The sequence below is a fragment of the Triturus cristatus genome, chromosome 2_1 (assembly GCF_964204655.1).
Source record: "Triturus cristatus chromosome 2_1, aTriCri1.1, whole genome shotgun sequence".
In the NCBI taxonomy this organism is placed as follows: domain Eukaryota; kingdom Metazoa; phylum Chordata; class Amphibia; order Caudata; family Salamandridae; genus Triturus; species Triturus cristatus.
This window is the reverse complement of record NC_140581.1, coordinates 568,269,448-568,293,425: the sequence shown is the minus strand read 5'-3', so window position 1 is coordinate 568,293,425 and position 23,978 is coordinate 568,269,448. Positions and strand designations below refer to the sequence as shown.

Below are 23,978 nucleotides of genomic sequence, written 5' to 3'. Positions count from 1 at the left end.
GTTATGGATATGTTATGATGATACACCCACTATAAGCACATGAGACCCTCCAGACAGAGGGCATGGGACCCACACAACCGTGCTTGTTGCAGTACCACATGACAGTCATTCTGTTCTTCAGAATCTGAATAGCTGTGTCCCTGATGGAAAGCAGGCATATCTTGGTGGCCAGACATATGGCAGGCAGCTCCAGAAGGTTGCTCTATCAGAGGCCAGCCTATAGATGAGGCAAGGTGAATGGGCTGACACCTGTCAAGTTAGCATCTGCCAACCACCAGTGAAGGTCCCAGGCTTCTTCATAAGAAATAAGGATATTGTCTGAAAGGTGTCATATGGCTTATATTTTCTCAAGAAAAACTGTGCATTTGTAGGGCAGCATAACCATCAGAACTGTGTGAGACTGATTCCATGCACACTATCCGGGTATGTTGGCTGAAGTTCTGCTAGCTCCCAGTGCACGATCTGTGCCCCTAACCTTACTAGTTAATAAATAAATGTGTAACCTCAGCCCTGACTCCCCAAGGAAATTTCAGTAACAGATCTAGAATCCTTGAGCTTAGTTACTTATTAAGACCACAAACGGATACACAGGAAATACAGAGCATTTCAATATTTATTGAAGCACTGGGATTCTTGAGTAAAAAATGTGCACCACAATAATTAATAGAAGGAAACAGAATAATCTGATTAGTATTATGAGAATGGTGAAAAAGATAAACAGTTCAACCACTTTGCTTATTAAAGAGAAAATATCATTGCATACAAGTACTGTAATATATTATACTCCTACCTAGCGTATCTTAACCTATCATGTCTAGGATGAGTGAATCTGCCAAATCCCTGTAGGGTGATCTAAGTCCCTGTTACCTGTGGGTAAGTGTTATCAAGATGCATGTTCTGCTGTAGAGTTGGCCAGCATCCCTCGCATGAGGTAAACAGAAATCCGCTGGGCTGCAATATCGGCACGGGTCGACCGCTCACTGCCACTGAAATGCTTCTCTGTCTAAACAATGATCAATGTAATTTATATAATAACATCATCCATGTTACCATGTCAAAGTCCCAGTCGGGCCGCTATTGTTCATTCTATTGTAGTAGCTCTGTCGCCGAGCGGCCAAAATAAACACCAACATCTTGAGTGATCAACTTAGCCATTGTACAGAATGTTCAAGGTGTTTTGATCGGGGTCCTACAGTGTAAGCAAACTGTGTTTGAAGAATATTATCTTGTATGTGCACACAAATGAATGTGTGTCAAATACCATTGTGTTTAGGGGGGAAGGCAACTTAAGTACGTGAGCATGTAAAATGGCATTTTTACCTGGGCCTAATGTAACCATGTGACAAAGGCATTTCCAGTATTTCACCCATTTCCCCTGCAGGGCCCATATATGCCAACAGGAATGAGGCACTAGCAGAATGCACAAGGCCAAGAGATCGAGAAGCCTCAGAAAAATCTTGCCAAAAGAAAAGCTCAAGCACAAAACAATGGGGTCGCAGGCTGAATGTACTGGTCGTGTGTGTGCCAAGGCCTGTAAAGATGTTGTGTTTAGATCAAGAAACAGGAACACTTGTATTGCCAACCAGTGAAGATAAGCTGCATTAGGATAGAGAAAGATCCTCTGCATGGTTATGAAGAGCATGTATCTTTGCCTTAAAGTTCTAATAGTAAGCCGTTATTATTTTTGACTTGTTCAAGTGTGTGCACTGTGCCTTCTCCATATCTGGAGGGATACTCAGGCTGGTCTCTCTGGACAGGAGAACACACCTTTTTGTGGAGAGTGACTACTGTCATCTGTCTGGGTTGCAGAGAAATGGCAATCATGGCAGCAAAGTAATTATAGTGCAGCACAGACCCTTTTCCCTGCTACCTGCCTAGGAGACCAACCTACTAGCCTCTCTCACATCTTTTATTTGTTCTGCCAGTCCCTATGACTGGGTTCTAATTCAATTCATGAGGTGTATGTATATTGCACGTGTTGCACTCTGGGTGTCAAGATATTGTTTTTGCACGTGCTGCTTGTATGTAATGGAGGCATACAGATTGCAAATAGTACATTTGGGTACAACTAACGCGGGTTTCATTTTGTATCAGCATACTTTCATGGTAGCTAAGATGGAGACTTAGAGCAAGAGCTGAGACAGAAGATGTATACTGTAAGGTTTCCCCAGAACATTCTATAGACCACCTCATTGGGTTAGACAGAGAAGTGTTGCTGAAATTAGGAGAAGAAATCAAGGGCTACTAAGCAGCTGGAAAACTCAAGGACTGTCTGCAACTTGAGTATAAAGATGGTGAAAAAAAGTCCATTCAGTGTGCCAAGATTTTCTAACCAGAAACCTAGGATCCAATACCCATGTTGCTGGAAAATGCCTTTGAGCTCCTGGTTTTGGGTGCTGATCAGCAGCTACATTTGTCGTAAATCAATAGGAGAGTGGATCGCACCGTTCTTAATGGCAGAGTCTCTCAAGTGTTATCTCAGAAACCCTCATCTAGTAATTATCACCCGTTTTATTTGTTCATTGTGTTCTGGCATTATGTTTTTTTTTTTTCTGTACAGATGTTACAATTTCCCTGTGTTCGATGTATAAAAACTCTATTTGACTGTTAAGCACTCTGTTACCCGCAAGGGTCTTGTTCGCGCTCTATAAAACCTTACAAATAAATAAATAAATAAAAAATAAATAAATAAGTATAAATCAACTCCTCTGAGTGGACTTATTGGATAACGTCATCATTTGTTTCCGCATCTGGGTACTCGCTTCTCCAGATAAGTAACGTCTCCATTGGGAAGAAAATGTATGCGGTGGAAAATACTGGTAGGATCTGTGCAGTGAGATTAAAATTGCCTCCCATAACTTAACAAGTGGAGTTTAATGTGGAGAGGGATAGGGGTAATGTTAAAAAGTGAATGAAGTGATGTTGTCTGGATTCATTACTAGTCCTTGGCATCACACGCAAGTGATCAACATGTTTCAGCCATTTTTGCCCGTGTGGGTTCTTGGCCTTCATCAGGACCTTTCGTAGCTCAGATTCCTTATATAGTGATTACTCTGCATTGTATTCAGGTAAGAATATTCTACTTTCGTGCTTTCGCTACTATTCTTTAATGAAAGTTTACAGGCGTGAAATCTGCCTGTAACCCAGGGGAGACAAGCGGGGTCAGTACATAGACGTATTAGCAAACAGTTTTATATCTGTCACTGCTCTCATCTTAATCCCAAAATGTGGCTATCTCGTTGCTAGCAACTCCACTCTGTTAGTGCAGGTGGTGAAGTGCTGTACTCAAGAGTTTCATGCAATCCTTTGTCAACGTAAAATGTGATAGGGTGCATTGGCCGAGAGTTCCGTTCCCTGGTCCTTGCAAACAGATGATAAAAACAGTGTTCCCTTATGTTCATGTGGGAGGAGTGAAAGGTACTTTAAAAGGTATTTATTTATTTACACATGTCCCTCTGGAACACTTTTTTGTCGACGGATGTAATGTACAAGTTAGACATTCTGTTGTGTATTCAAGCATACAAAGTTGCGACTAATGTGTAGATTTTAGAGTTGCTTTTTGTGCATGATGGTGCTGGCTCTTGACGTCAGGGAGAGCGCACCTTCATACAAGGGAATGTAAATGTACACTGTTTGTCCTCTTTTTACAGATGCTGGCTAGACCTCTTAGAACGATCTTACAATTGTTAATGCCCCGGTAGTACAGTGTTGTTTGCTGGGGTTTTCTAAAAAAAAAAGGAAAGATATCTAAAACACACTTTTATTCATATTATTTGCTGCTAAACAGTCATAATTACCTTATAGCAGGTAAACTACTGCCTCATATGTGGCGGGTGAGGGTTAAGGACCATTACAGAAACAGGGGAGGCCATAGGATTTCAGTTAACAGGTTTGCCTTAGTATCCACTATGGGCAACAGAAAATCTGAGACCTCAAAGGCCCTGTGACCAACTACCGCTAAGAAGGCACTTTCCTCTGTAGAAATCCCATATGGCGAATATATTTAAATCTCTGTTGCGATATAAAAGCCAATGGCATTCCAAAGGTCAGGATATAAGGCAAAAGTGTAATGAGAAGGAGAAAATTATCTTCCTCCTTGTCACCATCTTTATCATGTAAAAGCTGTCAGAACCAAATATGGCTTCCATCATCCTAAACTACACTCTATGAGGCAAAGGAACAGGAAGTGAGTTATCCCTCATCTGGGGCTGGGCAATGGTAATAATTTAGGGAGACATGACAAACTCTGGAAAAATTTAGCTCAGGATAAATGACTAGAGCTTTGGACCAGATCCAGAGCTTGCACAGCTGAAGTCGGTGTGGCAGTGGGAATGAGGCCAACAAACAGACCCTGGGGTAAAGGCATCAGAGTGCAGCCCAGCACCAAAGGAAGCACAGCTGAGGCTGAACAGATGCGTTAAGCACTGCTGGCAGGAGTCCAAATGGGTGCCTCAAAAGATTTGTAGGGCCATAAGGTGCACTAGAGGGATCCGGAACCAGACTGAAAAGCAGAAACATAGCTTTGTTGAAGGCAAAGTAATGGAAGGGCCATGGAATTCAGGGTGTTTCAGCTCCATAGGCGGGATCAGTTCAAACTCAGACACAGAAGCTGGAGTTGGCCAATTGGTGCACAGACTATTCAACTTCTCTCTGGAATGTGATCAAAGGGAAGGTTTTCAATATCAATTAGACCTCTTGTGCTAGCACTTTGAATTCAACTTTGTTTCGACTTCATCCTGTACTTACCGGGAGACAGTGAATGGGACCTAGAGTGACCTTGTGACTTGGAGCCATACTAACTTCTTTTCTTGCATAAATCTGAGTATAGTTTGGACTCCAGCTCTCTGATGGCCTTTGGAGGCATCAAGCAGGATTTGTTTCAGGACTTGGAGTTGTATTGCAGGTTGCATTCATGTCGGACTGGGAGAGGTGCCCTCATAATGGTGGAAGGTGTCCCCCTTCACCAGGAGTTATGCAGCATGAGATGGGTGGTGGCAACATACAGTAGTAGTGAACAGGACCTTTCTACTCTGTGTCACTCATCTTCTTAAAAGTTCTGCTGCTGTATGTTGTATGCTTATCTCACCCTTAGCCTATATCAGGTAGATGTGGAGTGCTGCATAGCACAGGAGTGGTGACTCTGCGTTAGTTGTATATGTGCCTAGGAAGGGTACAGTACAAGGATGAAGCAGAACTATGCAATACATGTGTAGGTAATACATGTGCTGGGTGTATGTATGCCTGAAAGGAATACAGTAAATGAGAGATCTGCTACTCTGCAGTCCATGTGCAGGAGTCGCATGTGCTGGGTGTATGTGTGCTTGCGTGAAGTACAATACATGATCGGTGAAGAGTTGTGCAGTGCTCAAATAATGTGAGTATGTCTGCTGGCAGTGCATGTATTTCAAACAAACACACTGTCATTAAAGATAGAAAAGCTTAAGTGAGGAACAGTGTGTGCAGCCTGAGTGTGTGTGCTGGATTCATAAATACATGCGAGTGTACAATGCATAACGGTATTAGAGCTGAACAGAGAGTGTTCTATGAATGTGCACTGAGTGAGTGTGTCTGCAATGGCACATTGTATGGAGGACCCTGGGTTCCATTTTGGAAAGCCCAGGACTGCCTGGTTAATTCATGAAAAGGAGAGGAATCTCACCAGACAGATTTGTGTAATTCTCCATTCTGGTGAGCTGGGGGGGAGGCACACTGGAGGGAAGGAAGAGACTCCCTCTGCATCTCAAAAGACAGCTCTTTAATTGAGTGATAGACCACAAGCCAGGGCTTGGACACATTTCAGGGGTGGAGATGTGGCTGAGAAGAGGATTATAAAGAGTAGGACCGGGGCTCTGGGATTAACCCCGTGATGCACTGTGGCAGACATCCAGATGTAATAATGGTCACTCCCTTGAATTATGTTGTGGACAATCAGCATGGGAGTTGTGCTTGCTGTGACAGACCTCTTTCATGAAAGAAGATGAAAAGGAGAAGTGCCCACTTCAAAAGAGGCCGAACTCCAACATATAACTTCAAAGACACAGACCCTAAATTACAATTGGTATATGGACAGACTATAGGAATGGAAAGTCCCAAAAAATGTGTCATCTGCCAAGCAGCCAGACTCGCTGTGTGAGAAGAGGAAGCTCTGCAAGATTTCTGCCTGTGACCAGAACTGGGGCAAAGGGCCTGCTCGTCTCCCTGCTGCGCGAGAGGACATCACCCAGGACACAAGGATCGCCTGCCCTGAAGCACCATTGTTTGCCTGCTTGCCAAAACCAGTGTGCCCTGTGAGAGCGAGGCGCAGGCTGGAGGGAGCAGACCCCACCCTCCCTGCTAGGGAGAAGAGACACTTACCTTTTGCATCAGGGAGCCCCTCAGAGCACTGGAAACCAACCAGCAATGTTGCCGAGTGCCTCTGCGTCCATCGTGAGCAGCCCACATCGCTGTACAGGATAAGGACTTATGAGTGACCTCTGAGATGGCACTTTCTGCACTGCTGAACACTGCCTTACCGCCAGAGAAGGTAAGACTGAAACTGGCCTTTAGAGCCCAGGTGGAAAAGCTGCTAATGGTGCTGCGGCACCATAGAAACTTTTTGCTAATTCCTAAAAGGGCAGGAGGGAGAACTTGAGTATGCCCTAATAGTTTGCATTCCCTGATGGAGCCACCAGTGAATGGGGTATGACCCTGAACACATTACACGATGAAGGGTGGGACAGGGATTGGCCTGACAACTACTAGAGCCCCGACCTCAAGGATAATTGTGTTATTGCATTTGAATGTCGTATCTCTTTGCATCTGAAAAATTAGAAATAAAATACTACTTTTTACTATAAAAGCAAGCATGTGGCTGGACATTGATTTATTGTTCGTATTACTTGCATTTTGAGTTTTGAATCGTGTTGGCTGACCTGTACCTACCTCCCGCCAAGGGAGCCTTGATTTCTCAAACACAGCTCCCACTGAGTGTCAAGTGCAGAAGGGGTGCTTGGCTCAACTGAACGGGATCCATAGTAGGTCAAGCCCTGAGAGGAGTAAGAGGTCTTAACCACCACGGTTGGGCCCAGTAGCTTCTGCAGGCCCCGTGGCCCTCCGAAATTGGCTCTGACAGCAGGGAAGTTGCCTTAATGTGGCTCTGTGTCATTACATCCAGAGTAAAAATGGTGTCACTGTGAAGGGCAATGTTGTCCCCTGCCACTGCGTGAGATATATTGCAGGGTTTAGTAAATTCCGTTTAGTGCCTTGCGAGATTCAAAAGGAATGGAGTCTGCGGTTAGAAATGTCCACCAGAAACTTCATATTTGAGTTACAGTGAGTCTTAAGTTTGCAGTAGCTTAAAAGCATTTAAAAGTGTTTATAAAAATACACCTGCTAAAAATATGAAGAATACGGCAAGGTTAAAATTCCTTGGTGAGGGCACAGTGTACCAGCGTGCTCCAGACTTCATCATTTGTCCTGACAAGAAGATATATATCCTTAGTTAGCTGACACATACCCTAAATGTTTTGGATAAGTGTTTTGTTCACCATCCAGCAATGTAATTCTCTAGAGTGACTGGCCACTATCCCCAAATACAGCCCATGACAGGACTAGTGATTGGTGGCAGCTGTTGATGATATAGTCATCGGATACAGGATTTTTTACCTTCAACCCATTTTGGGTGGGTGCCTACTAGACCTCACTGGTAAATCTGTATAGTTCTGTCAGGGCCTGTCGTTTTTACTATCACCTCCCCCTGTCTAGTGCAGGTGAGTAGTGTGAAGCGTGAAAATGAGGTTGGTGTGCCAACAACAGAAAGATCACCTCTGTGTGCCTATTCTCAAGAGTTTGTGCTATCACAAAGTGATGCTATTGGTGAAGGTATCACTGTCTGCTCTGTTTTTCTGCATTATTCCTGAGCTGCACAGCCATCATTCCCTCCCAGCTCAGCTCATGTTAGATGTTGGTGTGTCTGGTTTTCATTCGCAGAGGCTAAACGGGGCCAGTTGGGCAGACCAGCCTTTGACCTGGAAGGAAGTATCAACTTTACTGAGGTGTGGCCAATGGCAGGAGCTTTGCATCATCAGAACAAAGGAAGTGTTCTATGCTCATCCTCTCCCTCTGTGGTCAACTCTGGAAGAAGACAACTTAGGCTCAGCAACAAGTACCCGATTGGCTAGAGGTGTGCGCGGGTTGAATTCATTCCACAGTGATTTGATGCGCTGTATGCCGCCAGCAGAGGTTAAAGTGGGCGGCATCTGAGGAGCACGACTGCCCATACTTTTTTAATTTGACAAAAACAGTTCCCCTATATTATGCTAAAAGTCGACCGCCCCAGGATGGTTAATTTCGACATTTGAGATGTCTCATCTGAAAAGGAGGGGAGAGTCTCCTGTATTGTGAAGCTGAAGGGGGGACAGAAAGCTGAACAAGAAACGAGCCTTCTTGCCAGCGTGTCTGCTGCCTGAAAGAAATGTAAATGTGCGTAACTGGGTAATTTGCTAGAGTAAAGGCAGCTTTAGAGCTAGTATAGGCTTTAAAGTATGGAGTCACTTGAAGAGCATTCTTTTTGGGAGGTAGTGTAAGGTGACTTGCTGAGCTGCGGAGGGCCTGCTTTTAAGAAAGAGTTATAAAAATGTTTGCACCAGGTACACTCTGCAATTTAGATCTATATTTTGGGAGCTCTTTTTTATTCTTAAAACTAATACTTCTGTGCACTTTGTGACAGCCTGTCTTATTGTTTGTGTAAAGCAGGTTTAGAATGACGTAATATTCAAGAAACCTTCTGTCGCAGGCTGGGACATACATACGTCAGGTGCAGGTCCGCGCTTGCACTGGGAACGCTCCCCGTGTGTTGTAAATGTGAGTGGGAGTTATATTTATTGCAACTTAGAACAGGGCGCACTGTCCTGGCCCGAGCAAGACACACCCAGTTGCAGGTGCACTGCAGCGATGACGGGGGCAGTGAGCCTTATGTGTAATACATACAGCCTCTAGTGTAAATTCACTCGAAGGTGAGAAGGCAGTACGAACTGATAGAAGTGGACGACATGTACCTTCTGACAACTGTTGCCAGTGCCACCGCCTGCCACGTGGTGAGCCAATACGCACATAATGCTAAATGGGAAACCTTCTGTTACTGTGCAGCCATTAATTTGTTTTTCTGTGCCCATTTCGCTTGTTAGCAGTGGCGGCGACATCTCTCCCGACGAGCACAGGAGCCTTTGTTCAATATTATTCTGCTGGCTATGTCAGATTGACATTGGCCATTGAAATATAGCCTCGCTAATAGCATCTCTCGTCTCCTCTGCCTGCCTTTCCGGGAATCCGCGGCCCCCATTCAAAGAATTCGACACAGGGAGTAATAGACACTGAACCACATTTAGTCAGAAAGATTAAATATTTTTCCCGAGAATCGTTTTGACGTCAAAAGCTGTCTAAATCCTCTATCTCAAGTGAGAGTTAGAAACTTACAAGCGCGAATCGAACTCAACAAAGAGGAAGTACTGCAGACAGCAAATATTTACTCACAGCCAGGTCGGCACATCAAAAGGGAAAGCAGCCCAGCCACACACTCGCACTATTCTCTGCTGTGGAAACCCTGCCTATGAGAGCACCCCGAAATGCTGCGGCACGGCTGGCACCAATGGGAGAATGACTGCAATATCAGGCTTGCTACACTGCTGAAATTTAGCAGTAATCCACAAATGTGCCCGAAGTATTCAGGACGTTTTCATTCTTTCAGGAATGGCCTGCACCTGTCAAGCTATGCCATCCCAATTTGGTTGTGGGTAAGAAAAACAACGTTTCGCATTTCCTAAAATTGGAGATTGGGAACTCTTTCCACTGTCAAGTAGTGAATAAGGTTGCCTACTGGTAGGAGACAGGTTAAACTATGCGAAGTACTGACTGAACTACTGCTGCAGAATAAGTAATATCAGATTCCAGATAGAATCTATTTTCCTCTCTACACAAATCTATTGGCGGCTAGAAAATGTTGGTGCGGCCCAGGGATCCCATCTGACCACGGTTGTCAGCTCTGAGACTCTCTGTAGCAACTGTACAACTTAGAGTCTCAAAGGGGGAAGAGGACTGGAAGAATGAGGCCCCTACTTTCTAAACTAATCGGCTAAAAAAGATAGAACCCCACAGAAGAGGCACAAAACATAACCTGGGCCAAGCAGTGGCCCTCTGTGTTATGAGGTCATTGGCATCTACAGGTATTCTAAAAGGTCTGCTTCTGTCTAGGGGACACACACTATATATCAATGGTTCCACTTGGCTATTGAAGTGTATGGAAAACCCCTGAGTGAAGGAATCAAAATAAAGTACTAGGGGATCTTATACTGGGCCGCTAAACGTCCCTGTCAGTCTTGCAAATTATAAGAACATAGGGAAGTCCCTAGAGTCAACCCTAATGGGTTGGTCCTCATTTCCGGTCAGACCTCATATTTGAGCTTGATTAAGAGTTGCAGAAGAGCAGACTCCATGGTAAAGCATTTTATTCTTTTAATCCCTTGAAATTCTTGTTAAGAAAGAACGGGTACTAGAGGTTTCAAACCGCTGCTATATCATCGTAGAAATTCATATTGACAAACGAGGGCAGAATTGAGAAAGTTATTGATAACACTACCAGGCAAGATGCTCAATTGCCAGGAGACAAATGCGCTGTTCTGAATCATAAATGGAGAGAAGAGTTGTTTTCTTTCAGTGTTTACCATAGGCCCTCTACTAAGGTGTATGTGGTAATGCCTGGGTTGCACTTTCACTGTTACTAGATGGGTCCCATGGATCCTACTGAGATATTTCAGGGTAACGCCTCTTCAGTAACAAGGTGGCACAACATGTATCCTCTACTGAGGTGTCAATGGAAATACATAGGTTATGCCTTCAGTGCTACTGAGTGGAACCACAAATTCTTTTCTGGGGTGTCTCTGGGTTGCTCCTGTACTGCTTCTTAGGTATTACATCAACATTCCTTTACTGTACACAACGGTAATACCTATGTTGTGCTTTTACAGCTTCTGGATGGAACCCATACTTCCTCTACTGAGGTGTCTCCAGGTTGAGCTTCTACAGCTGCTTGTAATTTTACATACACCTTCTGCTGAGGTGTTTGTGGTAATGCTTGGCTGCAACTTCAGCTCTACTGGGTGGATCCCGTATGCACTCAACGGGGATGTCTGTGGTAATCCTGGGGGTGTACTGTCACGGTTATTGGATAGACACCATAGGCTATCTACTAAGGTGGCTGGCAATTCCCTTAGTCTGTGTTGTCAACCCTACTGGTTGGACATCACTGATCCTCTACTGAGATATCGGTGGTCATCCGTGTATTTGGGCCTTAGCCCACGTGCGTGACACAACATACACTCTTTACTGAGGTGTCTGAGAATTCTTTAGGTGAAATGAGTGTGGTGTATCAATGATACACAATAAGGCTCAGATACACACATATGTTCAGCATCTATGCGCGTGCTGATTTAGAGCTGAGTGGGCTCTGTGAGGGCATAAGAGTTGAGAAGGCTTTTCTTGTTCATATTTCCTTTAGTCTGCAGTTCTAACTAGAATTTCCCAACCACTTACTTTAATTGGAAGGCTCTGGGATAGTACATGCTGGCTTAAAACTGTTCACTGAAAGTCCTGCTTCTCATGCCTCATCTAAAGCTTGGCTATCTACCTAAGTGCCACTGGAGGAAGTCATTTTAAAGAGAAGCTGAGTAACTCTTTGAGCATTTATTGGCATTGAAATTATCTGCCAATAGGTGTGCACGGATGTGAAAACTATTTAACCTACTCATGGTGGTGGGAACCTGAATAGTATTTGATTGTTTCTCTATAATGGGTCCTGCAGTATTTGTAGTATACAAAGTTTGGTTAATTTAGGGGTTGCCAAAAGGCCCAAGTCTGGCTTGAGTGACTCTTATTAGTGCTTACCTTGAGAATTCGTATTATTTAAATTGTTCTAATGAGCTTGTTACTCAGGAGCACATGTACCTTTGGGTTTTGGTTCCTGTACTGCAGCAGCTAATTGGGGCTATCGTTGGTCAAGGATTCTAGTAATACATTTAGAAGACTGCTTGATAAATACCCAGCCCTGGTTGAGCTGACTGTGAACTGGATTAGTGGGGACTGTAGTGGAGGTCCTCCCGCCTTGTCCAGAGATTATTCCTATAGCTACACTATTCCGCCAGTATCTACCTTTTCACCTGTGTTTCTGGAAACCTCTTTTCTGAAGGCAGCCATGAACCCTAGAGTGATGGCGAATGCATCAATTTTCTTCTGTTATGATATTAATAATAACAATCCTATACAGGTATACTTCTTTAATTGCTATCTTTTGACCCAACTTCAGAGATAGAAGTAAAAGATAAAGGTTAGTGCAGTAGTCTAAAAGTGATAAAATCAGAGTAGATACCATTTCCAAGTGTTCTTTTGATGGTCTAAAAGGTAAGATCTTCCTAGGCATGCGTAGCATGAGGAAACATGGTGCTTTGTGCAGGAGAGAGGGAGGCAGTCCCAGATCCAGCTGCCACATTAAATTGTTCAAAAGTGTATGATTTTTCACAAGAGTAGGAGCTCAGTTTTGACTGCATTAAAAGTATCAGGAAGCTGGAGTTCATTCACTACCACAGCAATTAGTGTGTCCTTCAATTTTATCACTAAATTAGGGTGCAACTGGAGTATTGTAAATTTGGTCTAACTGGATGACACTTTGAGTATCATCAGTGTATGAAAGTGAATTAAGCTCAAACGTATCTACTTAATTGTGATAAAATGTGGATAGATAATGAAAATTAATGTCTGTAGAGAGGACCCCTGTAGGACTTCACAGTGAATGTATGCCTTATCTAAAACATATGGTTCAAGGAATAGCACCTCAGGATTTGACAGGAAATATTTCAATCGCGCAAGGACCGGACCCTACTGCCCAGGTTGCTAACTAATATAGCATGGTTGACTGTATCAAAAGTGGTCAAACGGTAATAAGACCACAATGTCTCCAACATCCTGAATCTGATGAATTTCCTCTGACGCAAGAGGAGGTAAGATTCAGACCTGTGACCTGGCCAAAATCCTAACTGTCATTAATCAACCTCATCAAAGAACATTCACAGTTGTGATGCTATGACCTTCTCCAAAACATTAGTAAGGACTGGAAGAAGCATGATAATAGAGTTATTCACATGGTAATGAGGGTTAACATTTTCTTTAAGAGAGGTTGACGCTATTCCCATTTTCCATGTATTGAGGACAATGCACAATGATTGGCAAGAACTCCACAGTTAAGTGACCGGATTGCCAAGACTAGGGTCATGTTCGTGAAGGACTTCCATGGGGAAGGGGTCAAAGAGACACCCAGATCTAGTCTTAGAAACAAACACAAAGGTTTTATATGGCTCCAAGAGCTCAAAGTAGGGCAATGTAGTGCCTTCCCAAGTCTCCAAAGCTAGGTTATTTTTATGAAGGGCATAATTCCTTCTACGTAAAAGGAGGCTTGGGTCACATAACTCCCAAACGCAGCTTGGAGGCCCTTGATCCATGTAATTACCATTAGATTCCTAATGAACAATTTACTTACCTCCAGTAAGGTTCTTTTTGTTGGATATTATACCTACCTGCAGATTGCTCACCTTTAAATTATTCCCCAGTTGCTAGACTGGATCCGGAAACTTTTCACAACAATACTTCCAAGCGCCACTGGGTGGCACCATGCAGCTACATGTAGGCTTCATTCATTCATTCCTGGAAGGGGCAGAGGAGAGTTGCATATAGACTCTGCATATCACACCCCTGCACGCCGACCTGAGTTTCTTGACTCTTTCTGTGTCGCAGGACATGGAGCACAAATAGTATTACCAGTGTACAGATGCTTCATGAACGTGTGTACTGACGCCCACATTGCAGCCTGGAAGATGTTAAGGAAAGGCCCTTCACGTCCCAGTGCAGTGGTAGCAGACTTATCCCTGATGGAATGAGCTCTCAGATCTTCCGAAAACTGCTTTTGGCCAATGTGCTTAGAGCAAAGGATTGTCCACCTTAACAGAGTCCTCTCCTGCATGGCTTTTCTTTTCTTTGCCCCAGAGAATCCCACAAAAGGCTGATCGTCCACAAGATGATCCTTGGTACAATCAATGTAAAAGCTTAAGGCTCTTTTGGAGTCCAACCACCGGAGCCTCTCCTCCTTTTTCTTTTTCAAGAGATGAGGCAGGGCAAAGAGCGCTGGGGAGGAATGGGTTGCACAACATGGAATGGAGTCATCACTTTCACTCACTTGATGAGCTGAAGTGATCACAATGAAGAAGACAGTCTTTAAGGTCAGAAGGTGCAATGAGCAGCTGTGCTTCGGTTCAAAGGGAGTACATATGAGAAATGTCAAGACCACAGTAATATCCCACTGCCACATCACAAACAGTTTGATGAGCCACATGTGGGTCAAACCTTTAATAAACAGCATTACAAGTGATTTAAAGAAGGATAGTTGGTCTGGCAAACCTAGAAAGACCGAAAGGGCCGACAAATAACCTATGATAGTGCCCACTGCAAGGCTTCGATGTGTCAAAGAAAAAGGAAATAATAAAACATTCAACAGGCATAAAAATACTTCGTAGATGGATACCTGGCAGCAAGGATGATATTCACAAACTCAGGTGGTAGATTGAATGCAGCCAACTGCCGGCTCTCAATCTCAACGCATAAAGATGTGAATTTCACAGGTTCAGTTGCAGAATCCGGCCCTGCTGCTGGAACAGAAAAACCTGGTAGAGTGGTAATATGATGAGGAGATAGTTGCTTATGCCCAGAAGTTCAGGGTACCACACTACCATGGCCCAATCCAGATCAACTAGGATGACTTGGGCCCAGATGCTCCTGTTCTATTTCAGAACTCACAACAGGAGATGAAGAGGCTGGAAGGTGTACAGGAGTCTGCTACTCCACTCTAGCCTCTTGCAATGGATGGAAAGCCTTGAACTGCATTGTGTTGAAGACAGTTCTTATCAAAAGGAGTCTCTACAGAGGAGTCAGTGTGACTTCAGCTCATTGATCATAGACCATAAGAATGTAAGATGGTTTACCACCGTCTGGAGGTGGTCTACAACTGACTGTGGTGAACTCACCTTTAACAACCAACCAAAACTGAAAGATAAGAAACAGTGAAATATATCAAGAGCAAAAACAGGTTGTTGGTTGATACAATTATGAGACAGTAGTTTCTGTTAAAGACTACTCATGGATACGAAAATCATTCATTCTATCTGCAAACAGTGGAAACATTTCCAGATACAATGAATGCTTTTTTGTATCCATTTGTTGTCCTTAACAGAAACTACTGTCTCATAATTGTATGAAACAACTACTTCTTTTTGCTCTTGATTTACGTCACTGTATCTTATCCATTGGTTTTTAGCTTTTTTTACACATCTGGGGTCTTCTGCTACTATATTCTCTCAACGAACTGTTGTAAAAATTTGCTAATTGATACTTGTTTAAATAAAACCCGGTTTGGCTGAAACGTATTATGCACTGGCTGCTTTATCTGTTGTTGTTTAAAAACTTGCTTAATTGCAATATCATTTATGATTTAGTCGGTGCATTAATATCTGTGATAATCATAAATGTGTTCCAGAATGAGTTCCATGTGAACGCATGTTTCAAGGACTACTTGATACCCCTGTTCGCATGGACATAAGGGTTGCTCTTGTTGTTGTACAATTCTTACTCTCATCAGACAGATTGCTCGTTTTACTGAATAGACAAGAGCCATCAAATGGCATATCCATAAGGAAGGCCTATACAACTCCTCAGAAACCTATGGATCACTGAATAGCTGTAGAGCACAACATTGGTACCAACCACCCTTCCCAAGCACGCAGCCGTATCAAGGCCAACACAAATCACATATTTGACCACATCCTGAGTACCTTGAATTGTTTTAGCCAAGGAAGCCATAAATTCTTCCTGGACTGCTGTCAAGATCTTACTGGTTATGTCCAAGAGGGTGTACTTATATCAGCCCAATCAACAAACACCATTGACTGACCTCAATGCTAGGCTAGCCAAAGAGAACATTTTTTGTATGCCTGAATCCTTTTTGACTCCCAGTCTGGGGGTTGATGGGAATGAAATGGGATTTACCCTTGTGGTGGAAGCCTGGGCCACCAGATTCTCTTGAGCAGGATGCTGCACCAGGAAAACATAGTAGCCTAGAGCCGGTCTATGGTGTCTGGCCACCTGCACATTCGCCCACAGGCAACAACAGGGCTATGATCAAGTGCCCATTAAGGTGTCCGTAAGCGCTTCATTGAACAAAAGCAATCTGTCAGATTGTTTGAGTATGGACCAGGTTGCAAAACCTCAGTAAGGACATTTGTTTTTACTTCAGCTCCAGGCAGCCGTAGGTCCATGCCTCAGCTGCTCATTGAATTAAAACAGCAAAGCACTCTTTTCCATCTGGGGTCCAAGAGGCAACTACAACCCTGTATCATGGAAAATACCAATCCCACAACCCACTAGCTTCCAGTAAACCCATATATATTCTGTTGTCATCCAAATTTGGGAGTGGTAAATGATCCCATTCCCCTCCATCATCTTTTCTGAGCGGTGGTCAGAGTCAAAGACATAAAGACAGTGGAAACTCGGAGCGTGCCTCTGCAGTAGTGGAAGTATAGGATTAGACTCAGGTTGCACGGCAACTTCGTACCCTGCAGCAGATTTGGAGGGCAACCTCAGTCAGGGTCGAGCCTACACCAGTTTGTGGTCAGACATTGGAGTCAGCATGGGATTCACCTCTGGCATTCACAGTGTTAGCATTGGCGTGGATGAAGGAGTGACTAACTACAAGCCGGGGTGGGAGTCTGCACAAGAGTCGGTGCTAAACACATGATAGTTCCTATGGATCGAGACGGCACCAAAGATAGATCTCCTGGCACACGAGGAAACTAGAAGAGGCCAAAGATACGCAGCATGGCCTTCTTAAAGACCTCAACCTGCTGCGGCATCACCCATGGCCCAGGGGACTCAGGGAACACTGGGATCAACTGGCATATTGGCTCATCAATTCGAGATCAGGGGCAAGATTGACTGGCACCTATACACCCTTGTGACTTCTCGTTAGATAGAGAGTGGCAGTATGAGGTTGAGTCACAATTTACTTTTTTATGCTTGCTCATAAATTTTACCTTCCCAGAGAACTTCAACAGCAGAGATAACTTCTCGCGGAAGCGGCCTGGGAAGTTAGACTGGGAGTTGGTCAGCACCTTTGACTTGGAGTGGCACTTACATGAGGCTCATAACTTCTTTCAGCATTCGGCAATGTACAGCTTTGCTTCGCAGTCTCAGAGCTACTTCAGGCGCATGAGGGTGCACTCATCGCAGGACTTGGAGTAGTACTCAGTGCCCAAGCACCAAGGATACATCCTGTGCAGGTACATGACCGACATCTGTTTTCTGCAGTCACGACATGGTTTGAAGCCTGTAGTTTTAGGAGGGGACATCATTCCCTTGCAGACTGAGTTCCGTTTTTGGGGTTGCCAAAAGACCAACAAAAATGGGGCGAAGCACTAGAGAAAGAAAGGAACTGGCATCAGTGTGCAGGGGTAGCACTTTATGCTACTCCACTCTGTTAGCTCTAAACTAAGCCCACATGGAGCTGCAAGGCGCCCCCTAGCGGCGTTGGGGAGCACTGCTATGAAAAGTTTCTAGATCCAGTCTGGCACCTCTGGAATATTCTAATGGAGAAGAATCTGCAGTTAGAAATATCAATAAAAATGTCTTGCCTGCTTAAGATCTTGAAGAAGAGAGCTACCTTTCAGCTTCAGGGACATGTGGAGACAAATTATATCCTTGAAGACAGGCAAGCAGGCTTCCAGTCAAATTGAGGATCTGATTAATTGTTGGCTGACATTCAGACTGCCATTTGCAAGACTGCGGAGTAGGAATTCAATACATTTGATACTGCTGTATCGCTCCAGACCATTTGACACTCTTGACCATCGCATACCGACGAAGAGGTTAAGCGGGTTGGCATAAGTGGGACAGACTTCCCTGAACTAGCTGAACTCCCATTTTACAAAGAGGAAATCTCAAGTAATAGTAGGCCAGTAGTATAATGACAGCAGCGGTACCCTGAGGAGTCCCACAGAGTTACTGTTTGGCAACACTTCGTTTCAGCATTTATAGTCAAGCTTTAGATCAGTTGTTGTCTAAAAATCGGATGGTAAATTAAAGGTGTCAAGCTTTTTTTCAGGAATGATTTGATCCACATTTTCTTAGTGTTAGTTATTTAAAAAAACTTTGAATCAAAATATATTTGGCGCATTTCTGAAAACTGAGTTGTGGCTCCTACCCATCCCCACCTGCCTCTGTAAAGAGTCCATCTAATTATTGCAGTGTGACTCTTACATTTGACTCATTGGCCTCTCCACTCCCGTGAGCACCACTCACTGACTGACCAATAGGCGAATGCGTCCTAGCTGTTTGCTGATGTTGGCATGTACTGAGGCAGATGCTAGCAGGATAGACATAGAAGGAAGATAGGGGGGCAGCAGTGACTGACTATTGTACATGAATGCCAGCCATCAGAGTGTTAAAACAATTACGCAAAAGAACAAGGTAGCTTATGGTCTACTCTGTCTGCATGCGGCCACCATGACACATTAAGGTAAACACAGAAAGGCCAGCCACAGGCACCCCATCAACATTTCATATGAGTTTCTGCCTGCCATTAACAGTACTATGCACACACAACACAGCTGCAGCAAGGCCCGGGTGAGGGGCTAGAAGTGACATGTGCAGCATGAGTTCCTGCAAAAGCTGAACTCCAATCCCCAGGGGCTTGCCCAGTGTCCCTAATGTCTTGGAGGTTACCATACAGGTTGATGGCAGTTTTTCATAATTGATACTGCTCAAAAATGTGTCCCTCAGTGATATTGTATTGGATTGTAATTGCATTTATATAGCGCTTACTACTCCTGACGAGGTGTCGAAGCGCTGATATGACACAAAACTCTGTTTTAGAATCTCTGTTACTGAACAGGATGAGCGGTTTCATTACCTGAGACAGAGTGGGTTCAAACGGGGCCCATGAGGGCTTGGCAGAGTGGAGTATTGGTGCCAACCTTCTGGTAGATGCTCGTGCTGAGTGAATTAATTTTATATATTTTTATCTGTCAATGAGTATCAAAGTACATTACATAGAACAGTTACAATGCAGTAATTCAGTTCCATCCACCTCAAAGGGATTTTTCCCAGCCAGTACCTCAGTTTCTCCATTAAGCTTAAGGCTGCCATCCACTCTATAACATGATTAAGGCAAGCATTGAGTGGAGTGGAGGTATTTGTTACGTCGTGGGAAAGGGAAATGACAATTTGAGTATCATCAGCATATGATACAGAAGTGAAACCGTAAATATTTATGATTTCTGCCAATTCGGCAACATACAGATTGAACAACGTTAGACTCAATGAGGACCCTTGGGGGACCCCACAGTTGAGAGAATAGATGTTGAGAGAATCGATCAAACAGCAGTGTTACCACTACCTCTTTTGTCTTAGAGATGCCAGGAAGGGATTCTTCTATTCTTATCCAGGACAGTCCTAGACAATCAGGCTCCAACAGCAGTTGGAATAAAAAAACAGTTTTGACCCTGTCATGTGGAGCAGTGGCCAAGGTGACACCTGGATCCTACCGTGTTAAAACAGGAGATCATGGATAATTTTCCAGTAACTCAAAGAGGAAGTACTGCAAAAGGGTGGGGTCTGTGGGAAAATAGGTTGATAGTTGTGGCTGATTTTCTCCAGTCACATGCTGGTGCACAGGATAAATCTGGCACCAAAAGCAGATGGACTCCTGACTCCAAGAGGGGCCTACTGACAATAGAGAACTAGACTCTTCAGGAGACCTGGCTGTAGAAAGACCTGGTGGCTATAAGCCTTTCCTGAGGAGCTAATTACACATTTTTAAAGTTGATTGCCTTATCATACACTACACCAGGATCAAGGTTAATGAGTTTTATTCTGAGATAATGCCTATCAGCAGAGACACGTGGCAAGGTTGCTGCCCTCACATTTGATTGCTGCATTGGCGGTAGAACCACTTGCCTGTTTTATTCATGACTATCATTCTGTGAGGGGGCAGGTCCTTGTTGGTGTGCCCTTTATGTGGACGATTTGGTGCTATTCATTCAGAACCCCAGATAAAATGTTGCACTTGTCATTTAGGGAAGTTGTTCATTTTGGTGGACACTCAAGTATACAAATTCACTCGGAGAAGTCCGAAGTTTTCCCACTAAAGGATATAACTGAATAACTTGTAGCAGATTATCCTTTGAAATGAAGCACAAAAGGTGTGAAAAGGTGTGAAATACCTTGGTATTTATGTTGCACAGGCTCTCCCGTAGACGCAACTTTGGCAGTGAGCTTGGCACCCTTCGAACTCATACTGAACTCTGGATTCTGTTGAAACTTTCCGTGATGCATGATGCACTGCATCTTTCTTATTACTATGATAGTACTGCCCAAGTTTTATGCCTGTTTGCAAATATCTCGGTCCGCACTCCACCTTTGGGCCATATTATCAAGGAACGGCGATAACATTATCGCCGCTTTAGCGGCAGGAAACTGCCGCTAAAGCAGCGATAATGGGCTTGATAATATGCCCTAGAGAATTCCCATAGAAGCCCATGTTCCGGTGTGAACATGGGCTTCTATGGGAATTCTCTAGGGCATATTATCAAGCCCATTATCGCCGCTTTAGCGGCAGTTTCCTGCCGCTAAAGCGACGATAATGTTATTGCCGTTCCTTGATAATATGGCCCCTATTTTTTTTTATAATTATGGCAAACATTCAGCAGATTTGATATGGGGAGGCAAGCAACCCCATTACAAGGTCAATGCATGAAGGAGCCCTCTCTGCCCCAAACTAAGTGGCACAAGCCCATTATATCAATTATTGGCTCTATTAGACTGAATACTGTTATACACAAGGATAGACCACACAATGACACTCCATAAACCTGTTACAGCAATGATCCGTAAGTAACCCTCAGTCCAAATAACTCATATTAATGTGGATGGAATAACATGTTGCGCATGGTGGGAACTATCACAGATCTTTGATTATGAGCTACTGTACTCCCTGCTATTATCAGCGATTGATACTCCACCCACTCTAGAGAAACCTGCATCACAGAGCCTGATGAAGGCAGGACGCACAAGGAGATCTCTTCCCCAACTCATCGGCTTCCAAGAGATTTAAAATGGAGGAGGTGACACACCCTTGGTCGCTCTACTTCATTACTGCAGGTGGTGTCCCGAGAAGTGGTCATTTATGCTGGAGTGTAGCTTGATCAATATGATTAGTGGGAGAAGGGGAGCTTCAGGATTCCCAACAGTCAAGCTGGGATATCATGTTAAAACACATTATATGAGCAAGAGAACACTAGGGACCTTAAGTGTCAGTGGAAAGAAAGAGGAGGACTGCTTTTTCGGGGCTCTTAAAACCCAAAATATTTCAAAATAATCCACACTCGTTAAGGCCTTTAAAACAAAGACAAGATAGTGTGTGTGTAAGCGTGTGTGTGTGTGTGTGTGTGTGTGTTTGTAAAAATCCCAGGTGAAAGCCGACTGACACTTCATCATAACCAATTTAAAGTCCTTGTACCAAACTACTCACTACAAAATAAGTTTTTTAGAGAAATGTAATACCGCAAACACCCCCCACCCCCGAAGCTACGCACCTGCATTTATGAACTTTCCCAGATCAGCACCTGAATTTACACTGCTTGCTAAATATATTCTCTGGGCTGACTCAAATAGGTCTATCTCCTTTTTGTACTCCAAGGTGTTTGGTGGTATGTGAAGACCCTTTCTGGGGGCTAGTTTGGAGTGAGAGACAGACACGGGGAGCCCAATTATCAGATAAATGTTAGTCCAATATCTGTGTGTAGGTTAAAGACACACTATTCACCTACAGGCGTAAACCGATTCAATTTAAATTTGTGCACTATATCAATTACACTCTGATGGAGCACGGTTTTGGGAAAATAAAATCTGCTCAGATTTATTCCTCAGTAACATCTACTAACAGTGTGCTGTGAAAATAATGTGCAGAAAACACGAAAACATGGGGAGATGCTTTGTGCATGCGTGCACTTATGCATGCACTAATGCATCAAAACTAGGCCTCATCTACATTCTGCTTAAAACAAAGTAATAATAATGCTGCTTTGGCACAATAATGCTCTTGCTAGGAACACAAAGTGGGATAGTGCAATGGCGGGTGGTAAACAGTGAGAATTATATTTCATGAAATTAATAATGTCTGTGTTTTGTTCATCATAGTGAATGCACACATGGGCCTACATCTTTGAATGACAGTCCAGGGTTAAAAGAAAAACGAAATACGAAAAATACGCTGAAAACCGAGCGCTGAGAGAGAATGGGGAAGGCAAAAGCAGATAACCTTCAAGAATTATTGTGCGTCTGCCAAGTAATGGAAGGATGGCCGTGAAATCAAGTGCAAATTTACAAACGTCTTCCGCAGAAAGTGGTGAAAGCAAACAATGAGAGTGTAGAAACTTGTAACATGTTACTTATTGGAGGAAATGTATATTCATGAGACGTGGACAACATTATGTGAAAATGTAACCCAAAGAATGCTGTGAAAACATGGACGTGACTAAGGTGGTGTGATAAAACTCCCCCTAAAATGAACAATGAGAAACAGAGTTTCTGAAATTGTTGCTACAATAGTGGGATGGACGAGTAGGTTATAGGGTATAACTGGGGTGTTTGGGGGGTGACAAGCGTGCATCTTTGCAGAAGCTTGAAAGAGTGAAATCATTGCTGTCCGTCGGTTTGCTGTATCCAGATTGAGGCCTACCTGTTTTTCTGATCCTGTCCTGATCTCTTTGTTCCCTGAACCTTCACTCAGTGAACTCCCGCTATCCCTTATGGCCAAGGGGTAGTTTTCTACTGATTATCTTAGGTCTCTGAAATTTGCATAATTATTTGCAAATGCATTTTGTCTCTGAAACTTTTGTCTCTTCACCTATCCACTCGTTCATTTGCATTTATGTCACTTGATTTGAGTTTGACACTATTTTGCCTTGATTAATGTTCTCTCTCTGTGATTTATGCTTTGTTTGCCTTGTAAAACTGTACACGATGAGCATTTTCCTTGACATTATTTTGCAATAAATATTGTTAACCTTACACTGTGTTTGTGATTTATTTTTGTAGGACAGATAGATAGTTAGTACTAATTATTACCATCAACTTCTCAACTCTAGGTCCATCGACCAGAGGAAAGAAAGTTGATATACAGGTTCAATTATGTATTTAGCGTGTTAGATACTAGACTGCATTTATGAACAACTGATTTATCTCAAACTTGAACAGCGCAACAGGGATTCATCTGTTGGGTGTATGAGTATGGGCCAGTGTTTGAGTATTATTGATTATTGATCCCTGATTGGTGCTGGATCACTCCACAGCGTTTACCCCGAATAGTAAAGTGAAATGTATTAAGTACAATACACCAAACATGAGTTTTCATCATGTTGCATGGACTTGTCCCAAGATTTTCAAGTACTGGACCAAAGCGTTTGAACTGATAAGCAAAATGTTAGAGTTTTCATTAACTCCCTCTTCATCCATGGTGATGCTGGGCGCCACAATGGATCTACTCAAGGATGCAAGACATTTTGCCACTATGGCGCTTTTGCTCGCCAAAAGGATAGTAGATATGACTTCGATGCAGAACTCTATTCCTAAGCATGACGAGTGGGTTCAAGACATAATATACTGCAAAAATCAAGCTGAAATATATGTTGAAGATTTACAGCCATGAGCGCGACCTAGAGTTTCTGGGGCTCACTCCAAGTTAACTTACCACAACAAGAAAGAGCAGATGATTGCACGGAAACTAATGGGCACTAAATGGCTTGTTAGTGGTTAATGTTATGGTTGCAAATAACCGCATAGTGGAATATGTCGAT

The 23,978-nt window shown here is 43.5% G+C and overlaps 1 protein-coding gene and 1 long non-coding RNA gene across 2 annotated transcripts in view; one reads left to right on the top strand and one right to left on the bottom strand.

Annotated features, from left to right (window-relative positions):
- ADGRV1 (adhesion G protein-coupled receptor V1) overlaps window positions 1-23,978 on the bottom strand; it is a 1,990,932-nt gene that overhangs the window by 109,198 nt on the left and 1,857,756 nt on the right. The window lies entirely within an intron of this gene.
- LOC146865635 (uncharacterized) lies at window positions 9,528-23,193 on the top strand. Its single transcript, XR_014970330.1, has 2 exons — window positions 9,528-9,770; window positions 22,321-23,193. It is a non-coding gene; the product is annotated as an uncharacterized LOC146865635 (long non-coding RNA).